Raw genomic sequence first — 27,989 nt, 5'->3', positions numbered from 1 at the left:
GAATTTTGAGGCACAAATGAATTTCATCTATTCTGGAATAAGGCTGTAACATAACAAAATGTGGAAAAAGTGAAGTGCTGTGAATAATTTATGGATACACTGTATATAGTTTGACTATGTATAAAAATAGCAACATTTTAAATGGTTACTACAATATTAAGGAAAAGATACAATAAACAGGCATGACTATTATTATCTTGTCGTTTTACATCCTCATTGAGCACAACTTTGGATGCTGTAGTTCCTCTGAAAAAGAGAGCCTTAAATCAGAAGTGCCTGACTCCGTGGTATAACTCACAAACTCGTAGCTTAAAGCAGATAACCCATAAGTTGGAGGAAATGGCGTCTCACTAATTCAGAAGATCTTCACTTAGCCTGGAAAAAGAGTCTGTTGCTCTATAAAAAAGCCCTCCGTAAAGCTAGGACATCTTACTACTCATCACTAATTGAAGAAAATAAGAACAACCCCAGGTTTCTTTTCAGCACTGTAGCCAGGCTGACAAAGAGTCAAAGCTCTATTGAGTGGAGTATTCCTTTAACTTTAACTAGTAATGACTTCATGACTTTCTTTGCTAATAAAATTTTAACTATTAGACATATCGTTATCTTTGGCTGCTTTCAGTAATGCTGGTATTTGGTTAGACTCTTTCTCTCCGATTGTTCTGAGTTATTTTCATGAGTTACTTCCTCCAAACCATCAACATGTCTATTAGACCCCATTCCTACCAGGCTGCTCAAGGAAGCCCTGCCATTAATTAATGCTTCGATCTTAAATATGATCAGTCTATCTTCATTAGTTGCCTATGTACCACAGACTTTTAAGGTGGTAGTAATTAAACCATTACTTAAAAAGCCATCACTTGACCCAGCTATCTTAGCTAATTATAGGCTAATCTCCAACCAACCTTTTCTCTCAAACATTCTTGAAAGGGTAGTTGTAAAACAGCTAACTGATCATCTGCAGAGGAATGGTCTATTTGAAGTGTTTCAGAATTCATCATAATACAGAAACAGCATTAGTGAAGGTTACAAATGATCTTCTTATGGCCTCAGACAGTGGACTCATCTCTGTGCTTGTTCTGTTAGACCTCAGTGCTGCTTTTGATACTGTTGACCATAAAATTTTATTGATTTTATTTGATAACTACAGCAAGTCACTGTCCAACACCTTAATGGACCTGACTGTATCCTGACTTCAGTGTCTTTTATGTAATGAACTATGACTGTGGCTCAGATTTGCATTCTTTGAAGGCTGCATTCATCGCCTGCATGTTATGCTTCAAAGTAGTCCAGTTGGCCGTCTAATTTCAAAGGCTCCTTGGAATTCAGTCTATCAGGGTTGCCCTCTTTTCCACTAAAAACAGGTGTATCTTTTGCTTGCTCAAACAATTCCTTGAGTCCTTGTGCAAGGGCCAACATCTCCAGCAAGACAAAATGGATTGAAATAAAAAAATACAATTCCAGGCTCAATATGAATATTTGGGTGATTCTTTAACTACGGGCACTATTGGCCTTGTAAAATGTAATTTCCACCACACCATTGCCTTACAATATAAAGCGCCTTGGGGCAACTGTTTGTTGTGATTTGGTGCTATATACATGTGCTCTGATGTTACTGTTTATCTCCATAGAAACTACCCACACAATCTTTCATACAAACTTTTTAAAGGGACATTATTGTTGTGCTGGAAATTACGGCAATAGTGTGGGACAACTACATTTCCTTTAAAAAAAATCACAACAGTTGTATGACATTGAATACCCCAATTATGTTTTGATTATTTTACTGCTATTTTAAAACATTAGAAAAAATGTTTGTTTACTATTCATTTTTATCATTGAAGATCATAAGTCTGGGTGTGGGACAAGCACAAAACAGCAATATTTGCATATAATGATGCTGAAAAAAGGTGAAAAAGTCATCATAGACTACTAGGACAAATTTCTTAAAACACTTTCATTGTAAAGATAACTATAAAAGTGTGAAATTTCCCCTTTTTTCTTTTTTTCATAAAATATGATCAAGGGACATAAAAGTGCCCGTAGTCTAAGAATCACCCATTTATACTTTTAAAAATTATCTATATGTACTGAGAAATAATTACTAAAGTACGGGTTACGTCCACTACACTAAGTTGTGCTGTTAAATTTAGTTGATTTTAATAATTTTCTGACTGCATCAGTTGATGCAGCGTGATTACACACTGATGTTACAAGTGAAGAAAACTTTAATGCAAACTCATAACTTCATCTAAACCGTTTAACCATCAACACAAGTTGCAGTGTGTGTGTTCAGACTCAGCAGCAAAAATACAAACTTTCCAAGCACAAACACTTCCTAAAAGGTTGGACTTTGATGCACTGGGAATCTTGTTAAAGTTGAGGATCACATGGATTCCAGTCAATATCAGCAGATTCTTGAGAACAATGTTCATGAATCAGTGACAAAGTTGAAGTTACGCCGGGGCTGGATCTTTCAAAAAGACGACTAAACGCTGCTCATAATCTACTAAGGCATTTTTGCAGAGGAACAAGTACAATGTTCTGGAATGACCATCTCAGTCCCCAGACCTGAATATTATTGAAAATCTGTGGTGTGATTTTAAGTGGGCTGTCCATGCTCAGAAACCAACAAACCTGGGATGTTTTGTAAAGAAGAATAGTCCAAAATACCTTCAACCAGAATCCAGACTCTCATTGGAAGCTATAGGAAGCGATTAGAGGCTGTTATTTCTGCAAAAGGAGGATCTACTAAATATTGATGTATTTTTTCTGTTGGGGTGCTCAAATTTATGCACCTGCCTAATTTTGTTTAAAGAATTATTGCACACTTTCTGTAAATCCTACAAACTTAATTTCACTTCTCAAATATCACTGTTTTTCTGCTATATGATATATTTAATCAAAACTGCTGATCCAAACAACCAATGATTTATAAAGGAAAATCATGGAAATCATCAGGGGTGCCCAAACTTTTGCATACAACCGTATGTTACAGTTGTGCAGCTCTTTAAGAAAATGAATCAGTTTAATATCAGACAGTAAAAAAGTGATGATCCTGAAGAAAGAAAAAAGTGACATAGCAGCGTTTTTCTTGGCTTTTTTATTAACAGCTGGGGCAGGCCAGGAAACAGACTTCAATCTACACTACACATTATTATTATCACTTACTGAGGTGTTGCTGGGCCGGTAGCATAGATTTACATTTATGCTACCTGATACCTGTCCGCAGTAGTGGGTGTATCCCAATACCCGCCCGCTGTGCATAAACTGATGACGTCATACCGCGCAGCCCAAGAACTGTAGAGGAAAAGATGGAAAGGCAAGAAGTGTGTGTTGGTGCCAATATGGATATCACAGATGATTATATCATGGATAGTCAGACAATGAACAGGAGCCAAAGCAGCCAGCTTGATGAACACGCACTGGCGAATTTGTAGAGCAATGTGCGCCAGTCAACACGACAAAAGTTAAAGTGAGACAAGTTTTTATGTACACGTTTGCTGGGTGTTGTGCGTTTTGAAATTACATTAAATATTGTTAATGTGATTCCACGTGTTGTGTATCTCAGTAAGTGATAATAATGCAAATAACATGCAGTTGTCCTGTGGTATGCATTTTCTGAGTCCCTCTGTCCATGCTGTCGCCCGCAATGCCCGATATTCTCCTTCGTTTAACTCGGGCGAATATCTATCATTTTAGGTGACTGGGCATGAACGGAGGGACTCTGAAAATGCATGTTATTGTATTATTACTATGTTAAAAAAATGTCTTCATTCATGGGTTTTAAGGAGTCCCTCTTCTCATCGCTGTCCTTCAGGGGGGGATCTTGCTGTACAGGATGACCCTCTTGGGGTCATCAGGTATTGGACAGATGATGTCACAGATGTCTTTCAGTCGATCCACATTCTCCAGGATGTCTTCAGGCAGTTGGGTCTGGAAAAGATGCAAATATATTAGAGTTAAAAGTCCATCAGGTAACTTTTCACAAGAGTTCTCACAGACACTCATTAAGTCTGTTTTTAATGACGTGGTGTTTTTTAAAGTCATTTATTGATCACAGCTGCTCTGACTGATGAAGAAGGTAAAAGCAGATGGAGTGTTTCAGAATGTCACTTACTTTGTATTTGTCCTGGAAAACTTTTGGCAGCGCCTTGGCCCACAGTCCATGAGGGAAGGTCTTCAGTAGCTCCTTCAGCCTCAGGTTCAGTTCTGGGCTGAGAGCTGCAGGGGAGGAAGGAGGGCTGGAGGAGGAAGACAGGAAAGAATTCATCAGATGATTCTCTCTGTGATACTTTACCAACACTTCACTGTGTGTGACATGAGTTTCATCTCAGCTTTAATTCAACATTTCAACTATCTCACTCCCTCACTGTTCCCTCTTGTTCCCCACAGATGCTGATTTACCCTCAAACATCAGACCATCATCTGAACATTTGTCCAAACATGATATGTGAATGACAGTCAACTCCAGGAGTTGCACCCAAGGGGTTTGTTTTGGCAAAGGTCAAGCTCAATGGGGTGAAAGGTCAAAATTTCGTGCACCAAACACAGCACACATTTGGAGGTGGATTCTGGAATTGCCCAGGTCAGATTAAATCAATGAGGGTGAAGGTCATTGTTGTCAAAAGTAAAAAAAAAAGTTTCTCAGTCTGATTTAAATGAAACTTGGGACACATTTGGAGGTGGTTTTTGGAAATGACCAGCAAGTTCACATTTTCCTGACCTCCGTCATTGGGGCCGAGCTCATGTCTTCCTGTCATTGTTGGCTGACTCCTCCCAGGTCCTTTTGCTGATTTCTACCAAACCTGGCATGTCAATGAAAGCTGACCCTGAAACAATTAATTTTGACAAAGGTCAAGGTAAAGGAATCTGATTTTCAAATCAGAATTGGGTCTTGATACAACCAAAGTTGGGAATGTGTCCAAATTCTTGCCACTTCATTGGACCAGTTTCTTGTGGCTGTTGGACTGTCCCAGGGCTGTCCCTTCTTAATAATCCTGTTTGTGATTTTTGTTTTTTCTTATGAACAGGATTTCAAAGCTCAGTCAGAAATTGGAGGGTGTTCAGTTTGGTGACCACAGAATCACATCTCTGCTTTTTGCAGATGATGTGTTTCTGCTGGGATCAGATTGAGACCTCTGATGTGCACTGGGCATGTTTGAGTCCCAACATGAAGGGCCTCAAAAAAGAATGACAATCAGCACCTCCAAATTGTCATGAGCTTTGGGTAGGGACTGAAAGAACAAGATCATGAATAAAAGGGAAATGAGGTCTCTTTGTACAGTATTCCAGTCTTACACTCAGGGACAGGGTGAGACATTTTAATAGCAAGAGAGACTTGGAGTAGAGCCATCGATCTTTCAGACTGAAAGCAGATCACAAAGCTGGTTCAGGCATATACTGAGGATGCCCCCTGGTCATCTCCCCCACCAAGTCTTCCAGGTACATAGGAGGAGGCCACAGGGAAGACCCAGGACACACTGGAGGGATTTTATCTCCCAGGTGGCTTGGGAACACAGCGAAGGTGGTTAAAGGTCAGAACAGGGAAGTTTGGGTTGAGCTGCTTAGTTCGCTGACACATGACCCAGATAACTGACAAAACTGAATGAATGAATGAATTTGTAGCAAATGTAAGTTGGACTCTGGATTCGCCTTGCCTAGGTCAGCAACAGGTCAATGATTTGGGTGAAGTCACAGTCAATGTGGTCAAACGTCAGACTGCCGTAGCTGTTATTGTCTTCATGCCCACAATAAGTCCCCTCACTGAGTCATAAAAAAGATACAAGGAACCAATGCAAGTGTGTAAGTCCAACTCTAAATCACATCATTCACTCACTGTGCTGAAGACGGGCGTGAGGACCGGCGTTCTGTCGGGACCATCCTGATGTCCCTCGTCATGATGACACCGGCATTCTCTCTGCTGGAGGTGGATGTCCTGTGAGCAGTCTGAGGTTTGTCTGCAGACAGAAAGAGAAACAGTCTTCAGCTAAAGTCCAAACCTGCTGAGACAGAGACGTGTGTCTCTCTCAATGCTACTGACTGTACAGATCTACAGAAATCTGATCCATTAAACACAGTAACTAGAAGCACTCAGAGTGCAAACCTCCACCAAGGCCTTGGGGTCACTGACACCATAACATCTACACCCCGTGGAATCATTGAACCTAAAAAAGTCTAACAATATGTTTGCTCAGTAGTAAAAAAAGTTTCATCTGCTGTGACTGGATAGCATGTATCCTTAGCGCTTGGCATCACAGTTTATTGCAACTTGCACCTTTCCCAGAAGCTACTGTCATCTGAGCACTGATATTGATATTGCATGTGCTTATAAACAAAAACAAATGAGACAAAATTCAATTTATTATTCAACTAAACTGCAAATATATGATTTTTTTTAACATTTATGAAACACTTCTCTAAACAAGGCCACAGGGTCACTGACCCTAAAGAGATTCCCTCCTTGGTACAGTGATCTATTTCTTTTTGTCTTTCTCTAAAATTATATATAATAATCATTAGATTATTAATATATAAACAAAAATAAATTTAAGAAATATTACAATCTGAAAACAAATGCACCCGAACGTGATGACAGCTGCAACTGCTTAATGCTAACTTTTAACATTGAAAATGTCATAGACATGCTAATGCGTTAGCATCGGGATCCGGATCACCACTAAAATTTAATAACTTGTTCCTCTTGTCATTTCCAGCTACTCCACAAAATTTCATCAAAATCCGTTCAAAACTTTTTGAGTTATCCTGCTGACAAACAGACAAACAAACAAACAAACGCGACCGAAAACATAACCTCCTTGTCGGAGGTAATAATTCAATTAAAGGTGGCAACATAAGAAGACACTGGCAAAATAAATGTCCACGTCTCTCCTGGACTCAGCAGCTGCACACAAACATTTCCTCAGATTTAAAGTTGTATCAGGTAAATATGGCTCATGATTGTTTTGTACAAAGCACCAAACCAAAAGATTTACAGACTTTTCCAAACTGTCTGAAAACCTTTGTCATGACTTTAATATAATTTTGTATTTATTCTAAGACAACGCTGCACATGCAACATTCATACTGTCTAAAAATTAAGAACATGGACACGAAGAATGTTTTATTTTTTTTCCTGAAAAGGGGTTCGATCCTCAGAGTGACTGACTCAGGAACATCTTGATTGTCTGCTCAGTTCTAATCCAGAAACGTCACTTCTGGTTCAAATGGTTCAATTTTTTTGACGTTTACTGAGAAAAACATGCACATGTGTACATCCACAGAAAGTCTCTTCAGCCAACCAGATGTGTCCGATTAGACTTTCACTGATTCTTTTCCGACATTAAGGGGTTAACTTTGAGCTTGCCCCGTACCGTTACATTGTTCCAACTCCACAATGGAACAGTTAAAATCGATTTTGTCCCAAGTGAAATGTTGAAACAAAAACGTATAAAAATAATGCTCAGGTTGAAAAAAATCCCACAGTTCCCCTTTAAAAGATTATATTCCAAAACCAAAATTTACCGTTGAATACTGGCGGTGCAGCCGGTCTGACCCTCACATAGGCGTTGCTCTGCTGTGGTCGGTTCATGTCCTTTGAGACCTGCTGAGGGCTTCTCATCTTGACTGTCTGGGGCTCGGTGGATGAAAAGCACATCATCTGCAAAGAGTCAAAAACAAACATTGATGTGTATAATCCACGACCAGCAGTAAAATATCAGCAATTGGTGTAATTATATGGATGTTGGATGGTGTCATAATGGCACATATTGTTTTATCAGGGTAAGTTAAAAATCAAAAACATTTATTTTTACATGTTGGCTGTAATCTTGATGTGAGACACCAACTGTTGCGTTCAGCATATCAAGTTCATTTGTCAAAGTATTTCAGCTATTCTTCATAATTTTATGGTGCCAGCTGTTTATTTCATGCACCTTGTGTTATAGATATGTTGTGAAACAGAAGCTACAGTCCCAATTTCATCACTTTATTCTGTGTGAGGTTGAAACCTTCAGCATCTGTAGGTGAGTGAACAAACTGGAAATTTTATTCTGATGTTAAAAATATTCAACAGGCAGTAAGTATATAATGTAGAAATATGTCCGCCATTGGACACATGACGGTTCTTCAGTCTGTTTTGTCCTTTCTTTGGTTTTCTAACAAGATCTCACAGGATCACTTGCTTAATATGACTGAAGTCTGATTTCTTCCGTTTACGGCGAATCATCCGAACTTCCATCATCTAATAAAGACTTCAGCATTCAGAGGTTTGGTTCAGTTCTTTCAAGAAGAAACTTTAAAAGTGAATTTACAGGGACTGATAGAAGTTTCACTTCAAAACCATGTAGTTTTTGGATCAGATTTGATGTAATCAACCTGAAGTTGCTTATGTTTCACAAGAGAAGTGTCGGAAACGATTTTATTCCTCAAATAAAAGAAATGAAATATGCTGCTAAAATTAAGAACAGATATTATTTATATTGGAGTTTCTGTTTTAGATTTCTGAGTCTCACAATTAATGTTGGTAAAACAAAAGGCAAGAAAAATCTTCACATTTAATAGTAAACACTGGTATACAAATATTTAGATGTCTCCTTTGGAAATAAAATGTGCTATTTATTATGGATTTTGGCATGTTGAATTCAAATATGACAATAACAGTGGCTAATTGGCTACTGTTTCCAAGATATACAAGGTTTTACATTTTGCATCTCCATAATTGTGTTAACAGTAGAGGTTTCATGAAAAATCATAAACATAGGTCTTTTTATGTTTCTCTGGCTGTTTGTATATTTCACCTGTTCTCTTTTTGTAACATTTAAAAAAAAAAAAAATCGGCAAAAGGGTTATATATTAATCCTTAGTAGCACAGTAGTAGCATTTCCTAAAACTACAGCAATCAACAATTTCAAACATTTTCATTCTCTGTGTCCCAAAATCAGTTGCCTATTTAAAAAAGTTCTTTCTTGTTGAAATGTGGCCGACAGACACTGTTTAAGTCAACCATTTGATCCAAACAAATCACGAACCTCTCCAAATCGATTCTGCTCCATGTGGATGATGGAGGGCATGCTGAGGAGCAGCGACATCAGTGTTCTGTGTCCCATTTTTCTGTAGGCGATGTTTTCTCCAGTCAGGAGCTTGTACTCTGACTTAAGCCTGGTTAGTGACAGTTGCCCCTTGTTCATGTGGAGGATGGCTCGGAGAGTCTTCTGAAACAGTTCAAGATCATCCATCTGTAGAAAAACAAATTCAGAGATAAACAAACAAACAAGCTGAAACTTTTATTCGTTATTTCCTTTCCTTACCACTGTCGCCTGTGTGCTTGCTGTAGGGGTTGGTAAGGGTAGACCTTACTTGTGTGCAGCACCTTGAAGCAACTTTGTTGTGATTTGCCGCTCTATAAATAAATAAATAAATAAAAAAAAAAAACAGAAATTGAAATTGGAAACTGACAAAGTGAAAGTTGGAGATGGAGAAAGTGAAAATTATCATCCACGTCTCGTCACATATAGAACGTGGCCTTTATGCTCCACTGATGGATAAAGTCAAACTTGATATCACTTTAATAATAAATATCACTTTAATTTCTCCAAATTATTTTAAACATGACAGAATATTTTTAAATGTCTCTATGTGACTTTAAATCTAAAACTGATAAATCCTTTCCATTCTGTTATTTTAAACATCTAATGTCTAAAATACTGCTCAATTCAATGCATTTTAACCAGCAAACAGTTACAGTATCTGAATAAGTGTCCCCTGTCTCTGTTTTTATTTACCTGAACAAACCCAAAGATAGCATCAAGTTACCCAAAACACAGAGAAAGAGATTTTGAATGTTCACAGCAATCGGAAATAATGATTGAAGGTGTCTGCTGTGCTTGATTTATTACTCTATTTATTTATTACTTATTTTGAAAGGTTTTATTAGAGGTTGCCAATGACAACTATTTTTTTTTCTGGAACTGTAAAAGCAAATAAACATGTAAGTCGGATGGTGCAAATATTTTAAAATTTTTTACTTTGCTGTAGACAGGTGAAGATGTCCAGTTTTTGTTCCAAGCACATCCAACTGCTAACTAGTTGTGTGAACTGTTAATCGCTGCTGAGTGAAAAATGACGCTGGAGTGATTTGATGTCAGGTGTCACCCATGGCAACCAAACAAAACAAAAACAAACAAAGAAAAAAACCCTACAGCCAAAAATAAATACATAATGACTATATTAAAATATATTATTTTGAAACAATTACTCAGGAAAGAATTGTCGAGTTTAACTGTAAACAAATGTTTACAGTGATTTAAGTATCTTTTTACTACAGATAACTTGTGATCAGACAAACATCCCCATTCAAGTGAAAAACAAACTGCAACTGATAATTAAAACCATTAAAAACGTAGCCACCTGATTTTGTACTTTTTATTTATTTTTAAAGGTTGCCACTGACTATATTCTAGTAATAAGAGTCATTACAAACCTGTAAACAATTAGCTGGTCTGAAGATTATAAGAATCCAACTGTTGAAAGTCTTACTTTGCTGTAAACAGGTCAAGACGTCCACTTATTCATGTTGTTCCAAGCACATCCAGCTGCTAACTAGTTGTGTAAACTAAGTGTTTACTGTTGGGGAGTGAAAAATGACGTCGGAGCGATTTTACGTCAGGTGTTACCCATGGCAACCAAAACAAACAAACGCAGCAACAAAAGACAAATGAAATGTCTATATTAAAATAATTTATTTTGAAACAATAACTCAAAACAGAATTGTCAATTTTACTAGAAACAATGTTTACAAAGTGATTTAAGTATCAGAAGCCTTGATTTATTTTTACTCCAGACTTGCAATCAAACATTCCCGTTCAACCTGATTTTGTAATTTTTATTTATTTTTAAAGGTTGCCCGACGATCGAGTAATAAAAGTCATTTAACCCAAAACTGTAGAAAGTCTTACTTTGCTGTAAATAGGTGAAGATGTCCAGTTATTAGTGTCCTTCCACCTGCTAACTCCTTGTGTGTCCCGCTGCTGTGCGAATTAGCGCCGGTACCACAGTCTTTTATACAGAGAGACTGGAGGCGTGTTTTTGAAAACATGGCTGTGATTGGCTCATCTGATACGTCGGCCGCTATTGGCTATCACGCCACGCTCTGTGATTGGCTGTGGCGTAACCGCCGAAGATGTAAGTTGGTCCTCCAGAGACTGTGCTACGTTGTAAATAAAGGCTGCAGCCAATCAGAGAGCGGCGTGTCTCAGCCAATCAGCAAAATGTCAGACTCCTGGCTAAAAGTCACGTGACCAAATAACCCGATACCGACTCCTTTGCGTTGGCTGGAGGAGTGGAACCAACTTAGTTTTTTTTATTTTTCATTTTTTTTTATTTACACAAATATAAACAATACAGGCTAATAAAACAAATAGAACAGAAAACACAGAACAATGGCTCGAGGTGTGCAAACAGATAAAGGCATTAAAATAAAGAGTTTACATAAAACAGATTCAAAATTAAATTCTCTTAATAATGTCACCCATGGCAACCAAACAAATCAAAAACTCGTTACAAAACAGATTTTTTTTCCCCAAACAATTACTCTGAATAAAAATGTGGAGTTACCTGCAGAATAAATAAATAAATAAATAGATAGATAGATAGATAGATAGATAGATAGATAGATAGATAGATAGATAGATAGATAGATAGATAGATAGATAGATAGATAGATAGATAGATAGATAGATAGATAGATAGATAGATAGATTTAAGTATCAGGAAGCCTTAATGATGATTCACTCCATGTAGGTTTTAAAACGTGCTGTTATCAGACAAACATCCACTTCCAAGTGAAGCACAAACAACTCCTGTAACTAATGAATAACTTTAATTAAAACCTAAAGAAATAAACCATTTTCTAACACACAAAATGGAGGAAAATACAATTAACCTTCTTTTTCCAGTCAGTTTTGTTCAAATTCAGATCACTTGAATGATTTTGTAAAGGTCCAGAGTCTCAGTCTTTGTTCTGCAGTCAGCGCTTCCTTATATTCTGCTGGGAATCGATGATATCAAACATCACAAAATAAGGTTAAAAAAATTAACAAATATTTTGATTAATTAATATGAATAATTTACAGAGCCTTACATTTTGTAGCTGCCCCAATTATCACTCACAAAGTCACCCTGCTGTCGGTGCTGCTCTGTTATTGCTGAGATTGTCTGTAAACAGCCAGTTAGGTTGAAAGATGGAACAATTCAGATAAAATATATCTTGTATAAAATATATATCGAGCAGTCGATTAGCAACAAGGCAAGTTTTAAAAGACAGTTAAAGTCAATTTTATTTAGTCAGCTAAGGGAAGAGGAATGTAATCCTTTTGTTTTCGCTGAACTACGTGTGTGTACACGAAAATAATGCACGCCAGTTAGACATGGAATTCTCACAGACCATGGTGTGTGTGTGTATATATATATATATATATGTACACACACACACACACACACACACATACAAATATAAATGGTTATGCCAGTTTGGCATATACCATCACTATATATGCAGATAGGATTAAAAAAAAAAATAAAATTGTACTTTAAGCTTGGCCAAGATGCTTTTCGAAGGAACTTCAGCTGTAGGTCCAATAGAAGAGGTGAGGTTGTTGTCAGGTTGCTGAGGAGGTAGATGAACTGAAGGCAGTATGGGTGTGATGGTCGTGGTTGATGTAGGTTGTGATTTGCAAAGAATGCTCATGGTGCCAGTTGAGACAGCAGAAGGCTTGGGAGGGAGAAGGGGATAGACCAGCCAATCCTCTTTGTTAATTCCACAAACCTGCTCAACCTGTAAAGGACGAAGCATTTAGTAACAAGACAGATTATTAAAAAAAAAGAAAGAGAAAGAAATGAAGACAGACTGCGCGAGAATGATCAAATTCCCAAAATGCGAATAGGTTATTGATTTGTTTTGATGTTTAATAGATAGATAGATTGCTCATAACCAATTCCATGGTATGGAGCACAAACAAAAACAAATACATACTTTGGCAAAAGGAAAACACGAGAAATCAAAATTCAATACAAATACCAGAACCCCTTTCAAATAGGCACCAAGTTTACAAATGATTTTCCTGTTTTCAGATTGAAACAGTAACACAAATTTATGTTTAGACAGACACTCTCTATAGAAAGCAGGGATATATTTTTCTCTTAGTCTCTTGACCTCATGATGTGTACAAACAGGACATGGAATTCATCTCCCACAGAACTGCTATTACAAAGGTTACAAGTCCTCAGTGATCTGTCCAGGCCTTTGTATCTGCCAGTGACATTGGGGATGCTAGCATTATTAGTTCTCAGGTTACAAATGGCCTGCCTGTATTTGAGGTTTTCACACAATAGGTACTTTTCTAATTTGAATTCTTTTTTTAATTCAACATAAACGTCACACGATGTCATTTCCCATAATTGGCTTTGCCATTTTTGTACATACTGGTCCTTTAAAATCCATTCCACAGTTAACTTAAGCCACTGAACATTACTAAAAGACTGTGAGGACCACATGTAGGACAGACCACATTCATCCAGGGTGTTCTTGACCTCCTGAAGCCACGGGGACATGAAAACACCCCCACAGAACTGTTGGTACAAATATTGATACATATGTTGTACTAGTTTGTTGTCATTATTTACTATCAATCTCCCCCAATACCCAATGACTCTCTTTTTTACAGCTATGTGGATGGGGAATCTGCCAAGCTCACCATAAACCAAGTTGTTACATGTAGATATTCTAACTTTCAAAATGTATTTAAGAAATCGAATGTGCATTTGTCTAGAATATTTTCCGTAACCCCAGACTTCACATGCATATAACATAACTGGCATGACTAACTTCTCAAATAAATCAAGGGTGACATCTAGTGGCAATTTGAGGTTTCTACTTTTGTAAGCAAAGCAAACATTGCCCTTGAGGTAGAATCATGCAACTCTTTGATGGCCAACTTAAATGATCCATTATAATTTAAAGTCAGTAATCCCACCAATCCTGATGCAAAACAGGATATGTGCTTTTTAACTTGACAACCACTGATGAATGTTCAAACAGGCTGTGCCATCACGCTTGAACAGAAAATATAGCACCAACGATACACTTGGTCCTTTGTGACAGCACTGCACTTGCTCTCGCTCCGGTTACATGCTCTGCTCTGATCTGAATTAATCTGCTGTGAACCAAGTCCACATCATATGGATTACGCTGGAATCAGGGAAGAGTTGGAAAGACTTGTGAAGATAAATCATATACAGTATATCAAGTTATCTATCCATTAAAGAACTATTTTGATGACTGAGACCAATATACTGAATTAATATGAAGGTTGAGGTCAGGTGACTTGACATGATCACTGGAGAATGAACAGCTAAAAAAATGCAAGCTCAGTCCTGAGACTAAACTCTTCTAACATGCTCGGCGTCACACTTATGTGCGCGACTTGCCATTGAAAATAATGAGTTTTAGAGCAATGTGCACCACTTTGAGCATTTGGTGTGAAAGGCCCTTCAGAATCCCCTCAGAGAGATCCTAACTTCACAGAGTTCTCTGAGCAAGGAAATGACAAACCCTGTTGCTGGGTGACTTCTTTTTGTAGACTGTCATTGGTTGTCAGACACACCCCCTCATACACTCACACAAATACAAAATCAAGCCTTTACTTTGAAATAAAAGGCCTATTTTTCTCTAATCACACACATATTCATTTTATTTTATTGATATTTGATTTACCATGGTGCTAACTGTGGACTTAACAGATACCAAAGAGAAAAACATTCATGCTCTGATGGCTATTTACACAAACATCTAATCGTGCAATAATTCAGACGCAGGTCCACCAATTACACAGACAATACTGTGGAAGCCTACAATATTCATAGATGTCTTTTTCTGAGTCAGCAACGTACGTGTAGTGGAAATGAACTGAGAGAGAGAGAGAGAGAGAGAGAGAGAGAGAGAGAGAGAAGATAAATCACAAGCATGCTCACAGGGCAAACTATCCCACTTTGGCAAATGCTGCTTTGGTACAAGTACTTGCTACATTCTGATAACATTTCAAGGAACTGTACCAAGTGTTTCGAAATTCCTCCTAAAAATGTGAGAGGAGTTGATTTCAGAATGCAGACACACACTCAGGAAACTAGATTTGTTCATCAATGGCCATAACTCTGGTAAAATGGGCAGAACTCAAGCAATATGATAATATGCATATTACCAACCAATAATAAGGACTTTCACAAAATTCCTCTTAAAAGTGCAAGAGGAGTTCATTTCAGAACGCTTACGTTCTTTAAGCGAGGGCGGGATGGACTGAGTGAGGGATGGACAGATAGAGAGACCGACAGACAGACGGACAGAAATTGCCACGACATAATCGCCCTTCAGGTTTTCAGCCAGCAGGGGATAAAAAGCGGCTGGACAAGTTCCCTTTATACTTTGTGGGAATATTACTTCAACAGTTCCGCTAATCCGCTAATTAGCAAAGCTAACATTTTTGTGCGTGGATTAGCTTTTCAGCTAACTTTAAAAACCATCAGCAGACCAATTAGCTTCTGCTAAATTTATGTCAGATAACTTTCAGTCCGCTAACATTTTGTTTTGCTGGCATAGTGAGTAAAGCTGAAAAGTCTGAAACTTCTGTAAAACCTAAAATCGTACGTTAGTTTCTGTCGTGTGCTTTGCAATAAACAGACAGCTGTGAGAAGCTCAGTTCTCCCACCATAAAAGTGGGTATTGATGTTAAGCTCGAGTCAGTTTGCTCGACACAGCATCGAGCTTTTTGAACCAGAAGTGTCAGTGAGCAGCGTTTCGAGCACGCCCCCATCACGTGACCACTGCGAGCGAGGCCTCGTTACGTCACACCACGTGTCGAGCTTCGCATAATCTGGGCGTTTCAATACGACCCGCCAAGTATTTAAATGAGATCTGAATCGCAGCTCAAACCGTGGGTTTTTGAGAGGAGGAGATTGCTAGTGACACTGTTATTGACAATTACCACGTGAATCGAAGCCAAGGAAAGCATTAGTTTATATATAGGTCTAGTTTAAAGTTCATTTAGTACATACACATAGGATCTAACATAGACAGACACACACCATACACAACAGGCATCCATTCATATACAACATTTATTCACATTACATCAACATAGGTTATAGCTTACATGCCCGTATATAGAGGGGGTTCAGGGGGTTCAACCGAACCCCCCCCCCGAGAATTCTGCTGATTTTTTTCTGATCTGGATATCAACGTTATGTATTTTCTTTTCATTGATAATAAGCAACAAGCCCTAACTGTTACACAGCTATTATCACACACCCTCAAGTTTCAATTTCCTCTGCCAGAGTAATCCCTTAAGTGATGAAAGGGGAAACTGCTATATAAACTTTTCCCATGGGGGTTGAGAATTTTTGCTCCCTGGTCCCTATCCTCCTCTGATATCAGATTAGTAGGCTTGTAAATACCCATGTAGACACATAATTACACTTGTCTGGTTTGTAAAAACATGTTTGTATGTATAAGCTGAGAAATAAAGCTGTTGCAAATACTGTAAAGGTGCAAATATTCGCGTGGGATTTATTATGCGAATTTCGTGAGTTAAACAAGGTCGCCAAATTAAATACCGCTATTTTAATACATAATGTACGTATACGTACATATTCATAATGTAAACGTGAATATTAATACCGCTAAATACGAGGTCTGTTAGAAAACTATCCGACCTTTTTATTTTTTTGCAAAAACTGTATGGATTTGAATCATGTGCGCTTGCATCAGCCAAGCTTGAACCTTCGTGCGCATGCGTGAGTTTTTTCACGCCTGTCGGTTGCGTCATTCGCAACTAACAGGCAGGTATAAAGTTTGCATTAATGTTATCTTGGTTCTTCCTGGGTGGTTCTTATGGCAACTGATCTAATCCCAAGCAAGGACTATTTGTATATAAAAATGTATTTCCTAAAATGATACATTTTGGGTTTCAAATGAAATTTATGTAGCTTTTTACCCCTCGAAATCCTCAAAAAGCTTGTGCTTCGGGGGGCTTTGCCCCCCTGAGCCCCCCACAAGGGCGTTGCCCCTCGACCCCACCGGGGGCCCTGCGGCCCACTGGACCCCCAACTCAAGGATTTGAACCTCCCCCTTTCACATTTCTATATATACGGCCCTGGCTTAGACTATACGTATATTATAGGTAGATCAGAGACTGAGCTGAGTGAATGAAGAGCTGTAATTTTGTTGAAGTGAAAGGTGTGAGAAAGGTGAGTGTGTGTGTGAGAGAGAGTGAGTAGTGGTGAGGAAGGGACATGGAGCAGCCAGTTCCAAAAAGAGCACGATCAATTGCTTGGGAGCGCTTTGATCTAATAAGCACCAAAAAGGTCAAGTGCTTGATTTGTGCTCAAGAGTTGAGGTACAGTAACAATACGTCTTCAATGCTGAGACACCTGAGGTCCAAACATCCCGAGACGTCAATGGCTGCTGCTTCTGTTGCTGCTCCTGGGAATCAGGCCATGTAAGCTGTATTTTACTCTTTAAGATTAAAACATACTCATAAACAAAAATAGCTCAGCATGTCATACTGTATTTCCATTAAAGGCAGACAAGCTGATTTGGATGAGGCACTGGTGGACTATGTTGTGGAAGATTCACAACCATTCAAAATAGTGGAGAGCAAAGCCTTCAGGGCTTTACTACAAAGGTTTGACCCAACATATGCCCACCTCCAGAGGAGAAGACCAGCTCAAATACTGGGCGACATGAGTCGCAGTCTATCCCAATTTACAGAGAATGGCAAAAAATATTTGTCGATGCCAGCAACATCAGTGCCTTGCGAGCGGGTCTTCTCCAAAGCTGGAGAGGTGGTGAGGCAGAAGATGAGCCGATTAAAGTCCAGCACCGTTGACATTATTCTTTTTTTGAATAAAAATTGTTGAAAGTTGCACAATCACCGTCTCCTATCCCCTCTATTCTAATTTACAAATTACAGCAACATAAGCACCAGTTGCAGAACAGGCCTTCCTCACTTTTCCCGTCACATTTTATCCAAATATAGTTTGAGGAATGATAACACAAACCTACATATAGTCTACAATAAAGGCTTTCATAACCATTATGTATGCATCTGTAGGGACTATTTATTACATTAAGAAGACACAATAATACATATGACATTTTCTTTTATTATTATTATTTTTCAAGAACAAACCACATCAGTCATGAATGCAAACATTTGTCAGAGCACTCGCTCAAGGTAATTCTCAAAGCAATCCAGCAGATGTCACCCTTCAAACTGAAGCAGTGTGTCGATTTTCAGCCAGTTGTGTTGCAGTGGCTCATTGGTTCATGAGGCTTTGAAACTGCCATCACTAAAAGTGAGCAATCCAGCCGTTAATGCAAAGGAAAAGAGAGAGAGAGAGGGAGGGAGGGAGGGAGGGGAGAGAAGAGAAGAGAAGAGAAGGAGAGAGAGAGAGAGAGAGAGAGAGAGAAAAAAAAATTTACTTTCAACATATCAAAGATTCTCAGAGTGGGCAGGAAGTCATTAAGCGCAAAACACCTTTCACTCATGGTTTCAACTAATTCCGGACAGTTTAAGGAAAATAAAGGCAACTCTGTCATTTTGACAAAGTGAAATATCAGCTATATGTTTTAGTTTTAAAGTGATGCATAAATTCTGAAGGTCTGACATTAAACAGACACGCACCAAAAAGCATTATGGGAAATATTGAAATGACTGCTGTTATCACTTCCTCCTCCCCCACCCTGTCAAAATGCAGACAACACTGCCATCAACTGGATGGGAGTGTAAACAGACCAACATATTCAGAGCGTATCAATATGAGTATCACAGGCATTGTAAAAACCGACAAGTTACAGTAACTTTACAGGGGTGTCAAAATTGGCTTTTTTTTTTTGTTTTGTTTTTTTCAGTTTCACAAAAGTACATCATTTTAAAGTCCCACAATTTGCCCCATTGAGATATCCCATGATCTCTTGTGCACCAGAGAGTTGCTGCAGTCAAAATAACACTGAGAAACTACATGACAACAATATTAAAAGCATGAGTGCAGTGAGTGAGTGAGTTTTATTCAGTAAGTTCAATGTAAGTACATAATATCATTGTAAATATGTTACAAATACATGGATGGCAAGAAAATGACAACATTTCCATTGTGGTCCATTTAAAAATCAAATGACAAAATAGAAGTAAAAAGAAAATAAGTGTATATGATAACAAGAACCTAAACAATTTAGAAACACATTAAGACAGTAAATTAACATTAAAACATTACACAATTAACAGAAAATAAAAGGCCTGAGTTCCTCTTCTAAACATTGTTGAGGTCTAAGGCTCTAAAAACATTCTGGACTCACACACCATTCCAACTCATTATACAAGCTTTGCTTAATTTATTACCACCCTTGAAAAATGTCAGGTACCCATTTTAAAAACACTATCCAATCTAGAGCCTGTGGATCCCCACAGACAACACACTAGTATGAAATAAAAGGAGAGGAAGCATAGTTCCATACTACACCGGAATGCTACCCATACTAGAGGGAGAACAGATGTCTTTAGTGTGGAATTTAATGTATCTATGGAATCTGACTGTTTCATCTCTACAGGGGAATCATTCCACAAGACAGGTGCATGATGAGAAGGCTCTGTGGACTGCTTCTTTTTTAACCTTACAGACACAAAGTAGTCTTGCACCCTGAGAGTTAACAGCAGAACATTAAAATCAGACCTCCCAGAAACAGGCAGCCAAAGAAGGAAGGCCAAAATCGGTGGAAAGTGGTCAAACTTTTTGCTTCTTGTCAAAATCCTGGCAGCATTTTGAACCAATTGGAGACCCCTAACACTGGACTGCAGTAAACCATAAAACAGAACATTGTAGTAGTCCATTGTAGAATAGACAAATGCATGGATCAGTCTGCAACAGTCATAAACGGGATGGGACAAATCCTTGTTCTGTTATGAAGTTGGAAGAAAGCAGTCCTTGTCATTTCTTGATGGCACAGTTCACTTTTCCCGTTTCTTTTATCTTTCAGGTGTGTTGATGAAGCCAGCGACAATTCCACGGATTCTTGTCCTTATCAGACTTTTTCAAACAGTCTTTCTCGCAATCTTCTCTCTGTCCAATGTCAGTCCGTGACAGAGACATGCTGCACAAGTCTTCTTTTAAAAACTTTAGCGCTCTAAAGGTTTGCGATGTCCACATGCTAACTTTAGCTAATATAAAGCTTCATGCAGGAGACACACAGCGTCGCCGCAGCAACCAATTAGTCTCACTTTACGACAACTGTCGCAACAGCCAGGCTTTTTTTTCTCAGAGGACACTGATACGGACTGCAGCTGTCTTATAAAACTTGCACGATGTCATTAAAAAAGAGAACACTTTGCGACAGACATTTTAAAAACTCAGTGACAATCATGATTACAGAGTAAAACACTAACACCTCCCCCCATGATGAAATCTGTGGAATTTCACGGATCCACGGATTTTTCACAGACCTGCATTTCTTTTAGACGGCAAGAATTTACAAAAAGACAGAAAAGTGTCCAAAGACGGCGAATGAGCATCCCTGATCATGTGACATGTCACAGAAGTCCATATCTGTGTTTGTATTTGTTCTGTGGGACAAACACAAGGTGCCCAACGTGTGATGAAGCCAGACACACTGGCCTGTCTGAAGTGAGAGACTGCATGGTTGGCACAACCTACGTTGTATTTTAAGAAGTAGCTACAGAACCAGTTTGTTCCTCAACACCTGAAAAAATGTTCACAATATGCTACAACCATTTTTTCCCAGACATTTCACTAACATGAACCTCCTCAGCCAAACATTAAAAATCAGTAACTACAATTTCTAAAGAGTTTTCATACCTCTGAAGGGATGGGTCTGGAGGTTTGCTCAGGGGCCTTCCCTGTTTTTTTTTAAAAAAGTGAAAATCTGCAATTATGCATTTCTTTTATGTAATAACATACAGATATGCATTTCCAAAGAAAACACATACTGACAGAAAGATGTCTTACCCAACCAGGACAATTTCCTGGTATGAAGACCATCCTCATGACTGAACACCAATGAAACTAGAGGGTACATTAATTTTATTTTTTATTTTATTCACCAGGAGGTCCCATTGAGATTAAAACCTCTTTCCAAGGGAGACCTGGCCAAGACAGGCAGCAGCATAAAATAAGCACAATTACAGACATTACATAAAAAGAATGACATCACAAGAACCCGTACAATAAAAAGAAATATATCAGTAACAATTTTAAAACTAGTTCATTGCACAGAATTAAGAGCACTGGCAGCTTAAAGAAGCTGCCTCTAAGTCCTTAAATTTAGATTTAAACTCATTCAGAGAAAACAGGCAGTCCAATTGTAAAATATTCCACTGATTGTTTCATGCAGTGGGGGCAGAGTAATCAAATGCCTTTTTTCCCAAGCTCAGTACATACGTTTGGAAATGAAAAGTAGGTAAAGATCATGGGAACGCAAGGAGTATTCTCCGTTTCACAGAAACAGATGCGACACCTCTTCTAGATGACCCTCTCAACTTGTGAGAACATGTCATCATCATAATCAATCGTGAAATGGCTGAATCGACGCATCCACATCCCCGCTAGCAATTGTTTACACGGCTTTGAAATACCAGAACTCTGCTGGCGCTGCATTCTGGGAAACGCAGGGTGTCGCCAGGGGATTATGGGAAACGTTAAAACAGCGAATTGGCCAGGACTCCTTGGCATAGTAAGGACACATAGATAAGATGGAAGAAAACCTAAAATTGCCTTGTGTATGACAATATACCAATGATGAAGCCTGTGGGTTGCCAAAGAAGGCCATCCCGCCCGAGAATATAACTCGCAACGATGAGTCACAACTTTACAATTTGTTATAAATCTCAAGGCAGCATAAGCCGTATCAATTTTATGAAGACAAGCAGAAAACAAGCCGAGGTTCTCGCCAGCATTATAACAGCGTAACGGCCGGTTACGCTGCTGCCTGAAAAAATTATGCTGCAATTGGGCCATTACGCTGTTTCCAAGGGTGTGTAGTGGAAAAATGATCATTTCTCTAGGTTGATTGTGCACCTGCTGTGGATCCACAATCAACCTTGAGAAATTATATATTTTTTTTTTCATCAACCTCAGTTAAAGCCATTTAAAGATATCAATCATGACTCACTTTTCTGCAGATTAAAGTCACTACCAAACTATCGTCTGTTATTGCAGGCAAGAAAAGAGAATCATCTACCATTTCACATCGTAGTCGTCCCCCCCCCCCCCCGTTCCTCATAAGGTGCTTTTTCCATGGGACAGCGCGCAAAGATTCTCTGGTGTGGATCGTTGTTCAGATATGGGAAAAGTTCTGGGAGGAAAACTTCTCGTAAAGCTGCTAAAGTTCTCTTGCAGTGTGCCACACAATGAGCGCTAGGAGAAAACCTCTCCTACAGCCGCTAAAGTTCTCCTTGCAGCGAGCCGCGACTGAGCATTGTAGGATAGAAGACCGAGGTCAGCTTCCATGGGAAGATTTTTAAATTTATAACGCTCTGAAACACTATTGCCTGCATTTTGGGCGCCAAATTTTATGAAGCCATAGTTTTTCTACCTACCCGTCTTATGAAGGGCTCCACTGTTGTGCACGACAAAATGGAGATCTTGAATTGTTTTAAATCTTCTGGCTCTTCATTTGACTCTGCTCAGCCTATTGGACCTTATACCTTTTTCTGTCAGAAGGTGTGCAATTTTGCCCTAGCAGATTGCCTCGTGATAACTTGTGTGGAAAGGTTTTGCTCATCATGTCCAGCACAATACCACATACCTGAAAGTCTCTTGTGGTTTGCCCAACTGTTCTCCACCCTAAGAGCAAAATAGCAACATTTTAACTGTTATGTTTTGACTGCAAAAATGTGTCATGCAGTGTGTTAATAGTTACTGTATTTTCTGTAGTACAAGTGTTTGTTGTTGTTGTTTTCCTAGTTTGTCAAGTCCTGCCACTTAAACACACACATTTGGTCTTAATAAATATTAGAATAACTTTATAGAGGACTTTCACAGGAATCAAAGAAATACCAATAATATAAAGTACATGACAACAATGCAAAAAATTAGGGTGCAACTGATACTCCGGAAAATGCGGTACTCTGGTCACTTCCAAAATTAAAAAAAAAAAAGAATATGTTTTAATAACTCATTGGAGCAAATATATAAAACACCCTGCTGATAGCAAGTTGTCCAACTTTTCACATTAAATTTGAGCGAAAAGAGTACACATTTAACCACATCTAACACAAACAAACAGATGCATTTGTGCAGTTGACAGAAAATTAAACTGTACTGTATCATATGAACAATACATTAATAGTCTGTACTTCTTTTTTCCAAAATGGAGTAGTACACCAGTCTTCTTTTGACAGGTGCAATTCACACAACGCTTAAAATTAAAACTGAACACAAAAGGACAAAATAGACTGAGGATCTCATCAGATGGTGGAAAGCATACTGATGATCTCCTCAACCCTACTGACATGCCCTCCTTTGAGGAGGCAGAGGTGAAAGACTCGGGCAGATCTGGTGCCACCACCTTTTCAGAAGTCACTGAGAGGTAGTCAAAAAAAAAAAAAAAAACACCACAGTGGAGAGTTGCCAGAAGCAGGCAAGAATCACCCTGAGATGCTGAAGTCTCTGAATGTTGATGGTCTGTCATTGCTGACACACTTCTACAGTGTTGCATGGAAGTTGGGGACTGCAGCACTAAATGGACAAATTGGGGTGGTGGTCCCCATCTTTAAAAAAAGGGGACCAGAGAGTGTTGCAATTATAAAGAACTCACACTTGTCAGTCTCCTTGAGAAAGCCTATGCCAAGGGACTAGAGAGGAGACTTGGACAGAAAGACCCCATTCAGACGGGGTTGGCAATCTGACTTGAGCGGGCTTCAATACGGATTGCTTTCTAACTCGATAGCATTCAGGCTAGTTTTTCAAATCTGGCTCATCCTACACACGTGTCCAAACTCAATCCAAATGTGTGTGTTACTCTCTGCTTATAATAACATAGGTAACACCATGAAATGCACGTCATAATAAAATTTTCATTTGTACTCGGGCATTATGGGTCACAAAAGCCATGGTTCAGATCAGATATGTCACCAGAGCCTGATGACAGATCTGGATAAGCCACAGATCTGATCATTTTTCAGATGAGGAAACAAAAACGCCAAACTGAAACAGCAATAACAATAAGCAACTTTTGCCTGTGGTTCTAACTGAAAACAAGGTGTCCAATATTTTTTTTTAAATATTTTAAAATAAAATACTTAACTGTTGTATTCAATTGCAATATGAACAGTATCGGTTAATTAAAAAAAACGGTCTTTTGTCAAACGGAGCAAAATGGATCTGAGTTTATAAGAGATGAGGATGTCTACAATATCTAGTGAGAAGGTGACAAGAATAATTTCATTCATAACCCTTTAAATATAAACATATTCATCCTATCCACTAATCAGAATTCAAAGTGTCCCAGTCTGTCTGCAAGGCCGTTTTTTTTGTATTTTAAATAGGCTGTGTGAGCATGCGGAGCAGCTGCATTTCTTCCATTCAATCTATGATTTCACTGCATCACCAAAATTATCGCAGTTACCATTTTAAAAACAAGTCACCATGATATGAAATCACACTTAAACCCTGCAATTGACTTACGGTCCACATATGTGCCGAAGCGCAGGGAGTGGTCCAAAGAGTTAAAAGATCAATTGTGATTTATTACACCACTAAACTGTGGAAATCCGTGATTCTACAGAAATGTCACATCCCTGCAACGAATCCACAAACAATTAAAAGGGATGGAGTGTGGGTGAGACTGTGCATGACAAACGATACCTGAACATGCTTCCCAAATGTGACCTTCTATGGCCTGTGGATTGGCCGAGAGACAAAGATAGTCTAGAACGACACTGTAATTTTTTTAAATATGTAAATTTCAAGATTACTGTTCAACTGAACTGTTCTTTATTAAATAAAATATGAAAATTTAATAAAAGAGGAACAAGCCAAAAAAAACAACAAAACAAAACAAAAAAACCCTCATAAAATGTCACTGGAAATTCCAAGACAGCCACATCATATGCTTAACATGCATCTTAACTTTTGGTTTGGGTAGTATAACCATTCCTAAACCACAGAATGCCATGGCCCTCTTTGAAATCTGAAGTGCCTCCACAACCCACTGAAACCATTTATCACAATTCTGACTGACACAACGGACTGCAATGGAATACTCCCCTGTAAACTGACCAAAACAGTTAAGGGACCACCCTAAGTTACTGCATTTATCACAGATCGGGGAACCTGGACTGTCACAAATGGGTGAAACTGATAATTATCACTTAATGCCAAATTTGAGAGTTTTCCACATTTCCACTTTTCCACATTTTGTTGTTACAGCCTTATTCCAAAATGGATAAAATTCATTTTTTTCCCCCTCACAATTCTATACCCCATAATGACAATGTGAAGAAAGTCTGTGACTTTGGCAAATTTACAGATGTATTCACAGCCTTTGCCATGAAGCACAAATTGAGCTCAGGTGCATCCTGTTTCAACTGATCATACTCGAGATGTTTCTCCAGATTAAATTGAGTCCACCTGGGATAAATTCAGTTGATTGGACATGATTTGGAAAGGCACACATCTACATACATATAAGGTCCCACAGTCGAGTACATGTCAGAGCATAAACCAAGCATGAAGTCAAAGGAATTGGAGACATCCAAGACAGGACTCTTTTGGGGAACCAATCTGGGGAAGGGTACGGAATTATTTCTGCTGCTTTGAAGGTCAAAATGAGCACAGTAGCCTCCATCATCTGTAAATGGAGGAAGTTCAGATCCACCAAGACTCTTCCTAGAGCTGGCAGCCCCTCCAAACTCAGCTATTGGGGAGAAGGGCCTTAGTTGGGGAGGTAAGCAAGAAGCTGATTGTCACTCTGTCAGAGCTTCAGAATTTCTGTGGAGAGAAGAGAACCTTCCAGTAGGACAACCATCTCAGCAACAATCCAGCAATCAGGTATGTATGGTAGAGTGGCCAGACATGAGCCACCCCGTTGCAAAAGGCACATGGCAGTCCACCTGGAGTTTGCCAAAAGGCAGCTGAAGTACTCTCAGACCATGAGAAACAAAATTCTCTGGTCTGGTGAGACAAAGATTGAACTGCTTGGCGTGAATGCCAGGCGTCATGTTTGGAGGAAACCGGGCACCATCCCTACAGTGAAGAATGGTGGTGGCAGCATCATGCTGTGGAGATGTTTTTCAGAGACAAGTCAGGATTAAGAGAAAGCTGAATGCAGCAATGTACAGCCACAACCTGGATGAAAGGTTTAGACATGATCATTTAGACATGATGACTGTAAAAAGTATAATAGAAATTGTTATTGAACCATTTACTTATATTTGTAATCTGTCTCTGTCAACAGGGGTTTTTCCAGATGAAATGAAAATTGCTAAGGTAGTCCCATTATATAAAAATGGAGACAAACATAATTTTTCTAATTACAGGCCAGTATCATTGCTTCCACAGTTTTCTAAAATTATGGAAAAAGTTTTTGTAACAAGATTGGATAAATTTATTGAGAAACATCATATTTTAAATAATGCTCAGTATGGATTCAGAACAAAACATTCGACAGCTATGGCAATTATGGAACTAATAGAGAAAATATCAACAACAATAGATAATAAGGATTATTTTGTAAGTATTTTTATTGACCTGAAAAAGGCTTTTGATGTTATAGACCACTCAAGATTGCTCCACAAGTTACAACAATATGGAATAAGAGGTGTTGCACATCAGTGGGTAAAAAGCTACTTAGAAAATAGAAAACAGTTTGTTCAGATAAATAATACCAAATCAGAATTGTGTAACATTATTTATGGAGTACCACAAGGATCGGTACTTGGACCCAAACTGTTTATTTTGTATATCAATGATTTTGTGAATGTATCCAATGTGCTTGGCAGCATTTTATTTGCTGATGATACAACGCTGTTTTACTCTGGATCAGATATACAGGAAGTAGCACAAGTGATAAATACAGAGTTGGAAAAAGTTAAACATTGGTTTGATATAAACAGATTGTCACTAAATATTAATAAGACAAATTTCATATTGTTTAATGATAGAGCGAAAGAAAATAATGTGTCATTACAAATAGATGGAATGGATATACAAAGGGTAAAAGAAATGAAATTTTTAGGAGTCATGATTGATGAAGATCTTACATGGAAGTCACACATAAATTACATAAAAGGAAAAATAGCGAAAGCCATTGCTGTTTTGCATAAAGTAAAATATTCATTAAATAGTTATGGTTTATTAACATTGTACAATTCATTGATTGTCCCATATTTAACTTACTGTGTAGAAATCTGGGGATCAACATATACAACCTATATACAACCTTTATTTATTTTGCAGAAAAGAGCTTTAAAAGTGATTAGTAACAGTGGTTTTAGAGATCCATCTAATCCATTGTTTATTAAGTATAGGGTACTTAAATTTCATGATTTAGTTGATTTGAAAATATTACAAACGATGTACCAAGTTAATAAAAATACTTTACCAACAAACATTCAAAATATGTTTGAAAAAAGAGTAAGTAGTTATAAATTGAAAGGAATAGAAGTCTTTAAAAAACCAAGATTTAGAACCAAAGTAAAGGAAAGGAGTATTGCAGTAAATGGTGTCAAATTATGGAACAATCTTAATAAAGAAATTAAAGAATTAAGGTCACTTAAATTATTTAAAAAACATATTAAATTAGATGTATTAAGTAAGTATGAAACTATGAAGTAAGTCAGTGGGCTGCAAGAAAGTCAAAAAAAAAAAAAGTAAACTGTTAATAATGTTTGGAGTGTCTTAAGTTTAAATATAACCTGTCAGTGATG

General features: G+C 38.2%; 2 long non-coding RNA genes across 2 annotated transcripts; one reads left to right on the top strand and one right to left on the bottom strand.

The window, feature by feature from the left end:
• Positions 1 to 25: 25 nt before the first annotated feature.
• On the top strand, positions 26 to 20,028 carry LOC117525598. The gene is made up of 3 exons (XR_004565098.1): positions 26 to 108; positions 2,724 to 2,726; positions 20,015 to 20,028. It is a non-coding gene; the product is annotated as an uncharacterized LOC117525598 (long non-coding RNA).
• Positions 14,198 to 27,989, bottom strand: LOC117525597. The gene is made up of 4 exons (XR_004565097.1): positions 27,978 to 27,989; positions 22,868 to 22,905; positions 20,920 to 20,960; positions 14,198 to 14,245 (listed from the first exon to the last, which is right to left on the bottom strand). It is a non-coding gene; the product is annotated as an uncharacterized LOC117525597 (long non-coding RNA).

The sequence above is a fragment of the Thalassophryne amazonica genome, chromosome 15 (genome assembly GCF_902500255.1).
Source record: "Thalassophryne amazonica chromosome 15, fThaAma1.1, whole genome shotgun sequence".
Taxonomy (NCBI): Eukaryota; Metazoa; Chordata; class Actinopteri; order Batrachoidiformes; family Batrachoididae; genus Thalassophryne; species Thalassophryne amazonica.
This window is presented reverse-complemented; position numbering and strand designations above follow the sequence as displayed.